Below are 9,525 nucleotides of genomic sequence, written 5' to 3'. Positions count from 1 at the left end.
AAGATGATTCTGGATAGGAGTAAACGTAACAGGGTGGTTGTGGTGGGGACCGTTACTTTCCAAGTATTGACTAGAATCTCGATAGTTCGAGTACTACAGATGCATCATTTGCTTTGCCCAATGTGTTCATACGTGTTTCTGACATAGTATGTGGAAAGACAACAAAGGGCGAGACCACATTGCGTTAGGTGCTGGACCATGAACCTGGCCAAATGTTATATTTGGGTTCAGGTGAGAACTTAGCCGATAGTGACCACAATACAGTTATGTTTACTTTCGCGATAGAAAGAGATAGGTATGTAGCACAGGAAAACAGTTAGAGCTGAAGGAAATAAACCATGCTGCGATTAGGCAAGTTTGAAGGAAATAGTCATCCTGCAATTGAATTACATGTGATGTACGGCAAGGGTCTGTTTTGGGGCGACTGTGGATTGCCATTTTGGTTATGACCTAGATGAGGGCATACAGGATGTGTTAGTAAATTTGCGGATGACACTAAGGTCGGTGGAGTTGCTGGCATTGCCTTAGGATGTTGGTGTATACCGAGCGAAATAGTTAAGCTGCAGAGTTGGGCTCAGAGGTGACAAATGGCGTTTAAGCAGAAAAGTGCAATGTGGTTCACTATGGAAATAGATTCTTAGCAGTGTCGATATCCATGTATATAGATCCCTGAAAGTTGCCAACAGGTTGGAGCGTTCTGAAGCACGCATGTTAGCTTTTATTGTTAGCTTTTATTGTTTGAGGGATTCAGTGTGAGAGTCATGAGGTCATGTTGCAACTGCACAAAACTCTGTTGCTGCCGTACTTGGAGTATAGTGTACAGTTCTAGTCACGACGTTGTAGGAACTAAGTGGAAGCATTGGAAAGTGTGCAGAGGAGATTGAAAAGTATTGTCTAGTATGGACGGAAAGCTTATGAGGGAAGGCTGAAAGACTGAAGGCTGTTTGAATTAGAGAGAAGAAGGTTAAGAGGTTACATGATAGAGACATAAAAGAATATTAGAGGATTAGATCGCATGGGCAGTGAGAGCATTTTTCCTCGGGTGGTGATGGCTTACAGGAGGGGGCACAACTTTAAATTGAAGGTTTTTTTTAATATATGAAAGATGTCAGATTTGCTTTCTTTACTCAGAGAGTCTTAAGGGCGAGGAACACTCTGCCTGCAGCAGTCGTAGACCCGCAAAAATTAAGGGCATTTAAATGTCATTGTTTTCACATATGGAAGAATATGGATATTGTTGGTTAGATGGGTTTCGTCACTGGTTTCATAGCTCAGCGCAACATCGGGGTTGAGGTCCTGTATACGCTATAATGTTCTACGTGCTATGTTCTATATTCCACGTGGTTGTTCGTCATCAGTGTTGTCGATCTCTGGCGTGTTGCAGTGTCTTATTGCTCGTTAACATGTGCCATTATCACAGTTCTGTTTGTGGTCTTTGAGGTGGTTACTGTTGTAATTGAGGGTCCTCTCTGTATGTGTGCACTTCATCAATACTCTAGTTATGAATTAATTAGTGTAATTGGCCTCCAAAGCCCTCTGCGTCATGAGTTCCATAGGTTTTCCACCCTCTGGCTGAAGAAAATCACTCAAAATTCATTTCTAATGGATTGTCCCTTCCCTCTGAGTCTTTGCTTGCATCATGGCTCTCCGAATAGTAAGAGCATCTTACCTACAGCGGCAGGTTAAAGGCCTCTTAGTATTACGTATATTTCAAACAGACCTTCCAAAATCCATAAAGTACAAACGGTTTTTCAATCGTTCCTCAATTCCAAGGCATTCACTATTCTTATAAATCCCCTCTGGCGATCCTTCAAGATCAGTACATCTTTTCTCAGGCAAGGGGAACAAATTGTTTCACGATATTCCATCTGCAGTCTCACTTTGGACTTTATGCTGCCTCAGCAGTACATCCCTGCTCTTGTATTTTCGCCCTCTTGGCGCGAAAGTCGGATTTATCTTCCGAACTTCCAGTTGATAACGATAAGCGAATTTCAATTAGAATTCACAAGTGCACTCGCACTTCACATTACCAAAGCCTTTCCCATTTTGAAAACCATCTGCATCTCCATCCTTCCCATCAAAGTTGCTGTCTTACACTTTCTTACATTGCATTCAATTTACTAATTTGAGAGGTAACATGTCCTCAAATTTCAAGACTTTCTGCAGCCTCCCTGCTTCCTCATATTGAACTGTCTGGCCACTTAACTTTCTGTCAATTGCCAACTCAGAAAAATGCCATCAGTTCATTTATCCATATTGTTAATATTTTACGTGAATAGTTGTGGTCCCAACACTGAATCCTGTGGAACTCCACTAATCACCATCTGCCTTCCTTGAAAAAGTCTTGTTTGTCCCCCCGGCCTTCTGCCAGTAAGCCAATGCTCTATCCATGCCAGTTGCTAGCCCCAGATTCCTAAACCTCTTATCTTATTTCACAGCCTCCTGTGTGGGAGCTTGTCAAATGATGCGTTAGTATTGGTAAAAAGATAATTTTGAAAAATAATTGAATGTTTGAAAATCTGGCAGACATACCGCAAAATCATACAGGGTGGAACCTGATACACAGCAGAATAATTAGGTTGATAACATCAGGATGATTCAGTAAGGTAGCAATAATTATGAAATAATGAGAGTGCATTCATATCAAAACCCAAAAGACTGGCGGCAATTTAAAATTAGATTCACAAAACAAAGGACAGGTCTCTCTTTTTTTTTCAAAAGCAAAACAGATAGGCATGTGGGAAAAGCATGTGACTATGCTGATTTACGGGACTGTCTCTTCACATAAAGGGGTTGGCTTGTTAGAAACTTGTGAAAGTAGTAGGCCGACATTCTTGATAGTTCAGGTGAATGGATACCTGGAAATACATGGTAAATTGTTGCCTTCGTCGAATATTCCATCTGTGGATCAGTTCTTGCAGATTCATAAATGCCATTTCACTATTTGGTATGAAAGGGAGAGGAAAATAAAAGCTAAAGGACAGACCAATTAATACAAACGCAGAGAAAACTGTGAGGGTCGACAATCGGAGATGTGCTTGCAGAACAGTTGGTAAAGTCTGTGGAAAATGGATAACATTTTACAGAATTGGCGAGACTACATGGAAAGGGAATGCTTTCTGTGTTTGTGGGGTCCAGAAACAAGTTTTTAATATTGTGGAAGATGGGAAAAGATTTTTATCATTGAGAAGAAAATAAAAGCCGAGACATTAAATGTATTAAATAACGAAATAGCTTTTTGGAGGTACTTGCATTGATCAAAGGGAATCGAAAGAAAGCAAGAATACAATGTTGCCATAAAGCATCACCAATGACCATATTGAATAGTGGAGCAAGCTCAAAATCATTATGGGCTGGATATTTCCACCTCGTCTCAATGATTCTGTATTCAATTCGAAGGGGGTCACTGATTCATTTCTTGTGCCACTACTCCATCAGTCACTTCGAAAAATTACAGGTCTCAGACATATCTGGTTATGCACTAACAAATCTGTCATGCTGACATATTTATTCATAACTGCAAGACTATTACCTAGTCAAGACTTCATAACCAAAGATACAGGAACTGCTCTCCGGAAGGAATGTTGAATGAAGACGACAATTCACCAATTTAAATGATAATTCAGGTATCCATTCACCTGAACTGTCAGGAATGTCAGCCAAATGCGTTTTGCAGTTTATGACAAGCCAACTCCTTAATATTAGTAGACAGTGCCACAATTCAAGTTAGTCACATGCTGTTCCCATATGCCTATCGTTTTTGTTTTTGAACAACAATAGCTCTTTATTGTTAACTTGGAAGCAGCTCGACGAGTGAGAGTTACAGTCATGACAAAGACGAGGTAACAGATTGCACCAGGTGGTGTTACGATGAAGTTCTGCTCACACAAGATGCAGGCGCTGCATGGTCATCAATAAGCAGTTGTATTTGGCTGAGATACTTGTCCTTCAGCTGGTGGGCTTGATCCAAAGCGTACTCCACAGAAATGCGTCAAGAATGTTCAAGATTACTTTGGAATTCTCTGATTATCCATGTTGTTGGAAAGAAAGAGAGGACTATGAACTCTTACTTATCAGGCAGGAAAATAATTTTCCCTCTCTAAGTTCCAACATCTTAGAATTAGTCCACAACCCAAGACTAAATCGTATGAACTGCCTCGGAAATTTCCCAGAACAGTATATACTCCCTTTTTGGAAGTGTTACTTAATATTACGTGGGTCAAGAAGTTTGGATGTGATTTTTAGTTTTATAACGGTTGTATGAAAATGCTATTTTCTCTGGGTTTGGGCCCCTGAACGAGAAGAACTAAGCATTCTGGCTATCCAATATCCTCAAGGCCAGTATGGTTCAATCAGATCACTTCTCACTTTCAGGCCAAACGAACTGAACTGCGATAATATAAGCGCTTCATTACAGGAATGAGTGCAGACAAAGTGCACTGTGCAGCTTCTAAAGCCATTATGTCTTTATGATTGACTTAAGGAGAGGAAATTGCACACAGTCTCACAAGTGCCTTCGACAATACCGTAGAACATGGCTGTGTTTATAGAATTTCGAAAACTACAACACAGTACAGTACCTTCGGCCCTCGATGTTGTGCAGATAATTTAGCCTATCTAAGATCAAGTGAACTTGCATATCTTTCATTGTATGATTGCCGATATGCATCGCCAAAATTCGCTTGCATGTCCAAAAATATCTGATTCTCATACCACAACTGGCAGTGCATTCCACGCAATCACATTCTCTGTGTAAATAACCCACCTCTGACAGCTCCCGTAAACCTTCCACCAAACAACTTCAAATTAGATCCCCTTTGATAGCCATTTCCACCATGGAAAAAAGTCTCCGTCTATCCACTCTATCTTTGCCGCTCATCATCTTTTTCTCCTCTAGCAAGTTACCACTCACTCTTCTCCACTCCAATAAGAAAACACCCTCGCTCCCTCAACTTTTCTTCATAAGACATGCCCTCTAGTCCAGGCAGCTTACTCATAAATCTACTCTTCAGCCTCTCTAAAGTTTCCATATCATTCCGATAATGAGGCAAACAGAACTCAACACAATATTGCAAACTCGATATAACCAGGGCTCTGTACAGCTGCAGCATCAAAGCACAGCTCTAAAACTCAATTCCCCTTTTAATTAAAGCCAATACACCATATAACCGTCTAAAAACACCCTGTCAACTCAGGTGGCAACTGAAAGGGAAAACTGGACATGAATTCCAAGATCTCTGTTTTCCTCCACACTGCCAGAAATTCTGCCTTTAACTCTAATAATAAATCAAATTTGAACTTGCAAAATGAAGTCCTTCAGAATTTTATTTAAGATTGTCATTTAAAAACTTCACTTGACGCCAACTGTCTTTTCGCATCAGAGAGCGGCGGGAGCTGGGCGGAAGTGAAGGCAGAGCGCAGAGAAGGTCGGGAAGGTAAGTGATTGTTATTTGAGTGGGTCGTATATGTCGGCACAAATGATGTCGGGAAGAAGAGAAGGAACATACCATAGCGGGACTTCGGAGAAGTAGGAAGAAGACTGAAAAGCAGGACATCCAAGGTAGTTAGCTCCGGTTTGCTTCCAGTTCCTCGGGCTGGTGAGCCCAGAAACAGAGAGATAATTGACTTGAACATGTGGCTGGGGACCTGGTGCAGGAAGCAAGGATTTAAACTCTTGGATCACTGGGGTATGTTTTGTGGTAAGCAATAATTCTACAAGAGAGACGGTTTACCCCTTAGGAGGTTAGGGGCCAGCATTCTGGCAGGCAGGTTTGCTACTGCAACACAGCCACGTTTAAACTAAGTAGCGGGGGGGCGGGGGGAGGGGGGACAAACTGGATGTTTAGAAGGAAAGTGGAGGAAAAGTTAGAACAAGGGAAGTCAAGAAATACAACTGTATCAATAAAGGAGAAAACTCATAAAGGGATCATGCTGTAAGATTGAGTGAAATAGGAGTTGATGGGAAGGGTGAAGGCAGTAACAAATTAAAAATACTATACATGAATGCACGAAGCATTAGAAATAAGACGGATGAGCTTAAGGTTCTTTTCGAAACTGACAGATACGATATTGTGGGGATAAGTGAAACGTAGCTTCAAGTGGACGGGGCCTGGGAAATGAATATTCAAGGCTACAGGTGCTATCAGAAGGACAGACTGACGGGCAGAGGGGGTGGGGTGGCCATGTAGGTAAGGGATGAAATTCAGTCCCTTGCGCGGTGGGACATAGAATCAAGGGATGTAGAGTCAGTATGGATAGAGCTGAGAAACACTAAGGGTAAAAATACCCTCTTGGGAGTTATCTACAGGCCCCGAAACAGTAGTCTGGATGTCGGATATAAGTTAAATCAGGAGCTGAAATTGGCCTGTCGCAAAGAATGTTATTCCAGTTGTTACGGGGGATTTCAACATGCAGGTAGATTGGCAGAATCAGGACGGTATTGGAACTCAAGAAAGAGATTTTGTCGAGTGCCTCAGAGATGAATTCTTAGAGCAGCTGGTATTGGAGCTGACCAGGGAAAAGGCAGTTGTGCAACGAACCAGAATTGGTCAGGGACCTCGAAGTGAAGGAGCCATTGTGACCATAATACAATAAGCTCCAATCTGCAAATTGAGAGGGAGAAGGTACAATCGTAAGTGACAATATTTCTGTTGAATTAAGGGAACTATGCAGCTATGAGGGAGGAGCTGTCCAAAGTTCGATGTGCAATTCCTGAGCAAGGATGACAGTGGAGGAACAATGGTGGATATTTCTGTGTATAATGCAGAAGTTGCAGGATCAGGTCATTCCAAAAAGGAAGAAGGATCCTAGGAGGAGGCAAGAGTGTCCGTGGCTTACGAGGAAAGTTAAGGAACGTATAAATTTAAAAGAGAAAAAGTATAACATAGCAAAGATAAGTGGGAAAACGGTGGACTGGGAAGATTTTTAAAAACAACAGAGGATTATTAAGAAGGAAATACGCAGAGAAAAAATTAGGTACGAAGGTAAACTGGCCAATAATTTAAATGAGGTTGGTAAAAACTTTTTTAGGTATGTGAAAGGCAAAAAAAAATAGTTAAGACTAAAATTGGGCCGTTGAAGACAGAAACAGGGGAATATGTTATAGGGAACAAAGAAATGGCAGAAGAATTGAATTGGTACGTCAGATCTGTGTTCACTGGGGAAGACACAAGAAATCTCACTGAGGTAACAGTGGCTGAAGGACCTGGACTTAAGGGAAGTTATATTTACCAGGAATTGGGGTTGGAGAGACTGTTCGGTCTGAAGGTTGATAAGTCCCCGGGGCCTGATGCTCTACTTCCAAGGGTAATGAACGTGTTGGCTCGAGAAATCATGGATGCATTGGTGATTATTTTCCAGAGTTCGATAGATTCGGTATCAGTTCCTGTGGATTGGAGTGTGATGAATGTTGTACCTCTTTTTAAGAAAGGTGGGGGAGAGAAAGCAGGAAATTATAGACCAGTTAGTCTGACCTCAGTGGTGTGAAAGATGCTGGAATCAATTATAAAGGATGAAATTATGACACATCTGGATACTAGTAACAGGATTGGTTAGTGTCAGCATGGATTTATGACGGGCAATCATGCTTGACTAATCTCCTGGAATTTTTTGAGCATGTAACTCTGAAAATTGGCCAGAGAGATCTAGTAGATGTAGTGTACATGGACTTTCAGAAAGCTTTTGATAAAGTCCCACATAAGAGGTTAGTGAGCAAAATTAAGGCGCATGGTATTGGGGCCAAAGTAGTAACTTGGATTGAAAGTTGGTTCTTCTGCAGCTGTACAGGGCCCTGGTGAGACCACAACTGCAGTACTGTGTGCAGTTCAGGTCTCCAAATTTGAGGAAAGACATTCTGGCTATTGAGGGAGTGCAGCGTAGGTTCACGAGGTCAATTCCTGGAATGGCAGGATTACCTTACAATGAAAGACTGGAGCGACTGGACTTGTATACCCTTGAGTTTAGAAGACTCAGAGGGGATCTAATTGAGACATATACGATTATTAAAGAATTGGACACTCTGGAGGCAGGAAACATGTTTCCGCTGATGGGTGAGTGCCGAACCAGAGGGCACAGCGTAAAAATACGGGGTAGACAATTTAGGACAGAGAAGAGGAGAAACATCTTCACCCAGAGAGTGGTGGCTGTGTGGAATGCTTTGCCCCAGAGGGCAGTGGAGGCCCAGTCTCTGGATTCATTTAAGAAAGAGTTGGATAGAGCTCTCAAGGATTGTAGAATCAAGGGTTATGGAGATAAGGAAGGAACAGGATACTGATTAACGATGATCAGCCGTGATTATATTGAATGGTGATGCAGGCTGGAAGGACAGAATGGCCTACTCCGGCACCGATTGTCTATTTTCCACATTGAAATCCAACTGCAGCTTCTCAGCTCAGCTCTACATCCATTCACTGGCCCGATTGGAGAATGTTATTGGAACAGCCATGTTCCTTTATTACACTCTTTTCTGTTTTTTTTCTAATCAATATCCTATTCAGACTCCCACTCACATTTAATCAATGACATTCCATTTCCTACACAAGTACAATTAAATGACAATCGATCACATTTTGTTCTGATTCAGCTCCAATCATTAACTTATCCAATTCAAAAATAGGCCCTTCAGTTTCTGCGTCAAAGGACTGACTGGAATTCAAAATATACTCTCTGTAGTTTCCGGTCCAGTTTGCTTCACTTTCCTTAAAAGTACCAATGCTTTCTGAGCAGCAATATAGTTTTTCAGATGCTGTACTCCGAGAATTCCCAAAATAGTTTGATGATAATCCATTATGATCAAGGTTAGCATGATTACGGCCAGTCGCTCTGCTACATCCCCCAATGCTTCCTTCAGTAACCGCAGTGTGTTCCATTCAAACTGCGTAAATATCATGTTTTACTGTAATAGAAAAGGTGTTAGTATGAGAGGGGTTAACTGGAGCTGCTTACTCAATGAATTTAATTATTCTCAATTTATAACAGTGTCGCTGGAGAGTTTCTCTCTTGTATTAATAAATGACTCATTTCAATGTGTTATTCCATAATGATAGGAGATCATCACCTTCAATCCTCGCCGGGATGAACAACTCCAGAGAGTGGGAGAGGAGAGATTGGAATAAGAGAACAATTGACTTTAACGAAATTACAATGGACCGGAGTTTATCCTGGGGTCTTTTCTGGCTTTCACAAGAGTGGGCCTGGTTGGATTTGCGGATACGAGCTGTACTTTGGTTGATTCAAGCTGGTTACTATCCCACCCTCGCTATCGTTGGTGTTCCTGGTAAGATTATCTGAGCATTAACTCCATAAAACTATGTTGCACAGGAATAGCATTCTAATTAGTTAAATTATGAAAGGATTGAAGCAACTGCTGTAGTTTCCATCAATAAACTCTATGCTTTTGTCAAGTAGGTAAAAACAATGACTGCAGATGCTGGAAACCAGATTCTGGATCAGTGGTGCTGGAAGAGCACAGCAGTTCAGGCAGCATCCGAGGAGCTGTAAAATCAACGTTTCGGGCAAAATCCCTTC

This window comes from Chiloscyllium punctatum, chromosome 35, assembly GCF_047496795.1.
Source record: "Chiloscyllium punctatum isolate Juve2018m chromosome 35, sChiPun1.3, whole genome shotgun sequence".
In the NCBI taxonomy this organism is placed as follows: Eukaryota; Metazoa; Chordata; class Chondrichthyes; order Orectolobiformes; family Hemiscylliidae; genus Chiloscyllium; species Chiloscyllium punctatum.
This window is presented reverse-complemented; position numbering follows the sequence as displayed.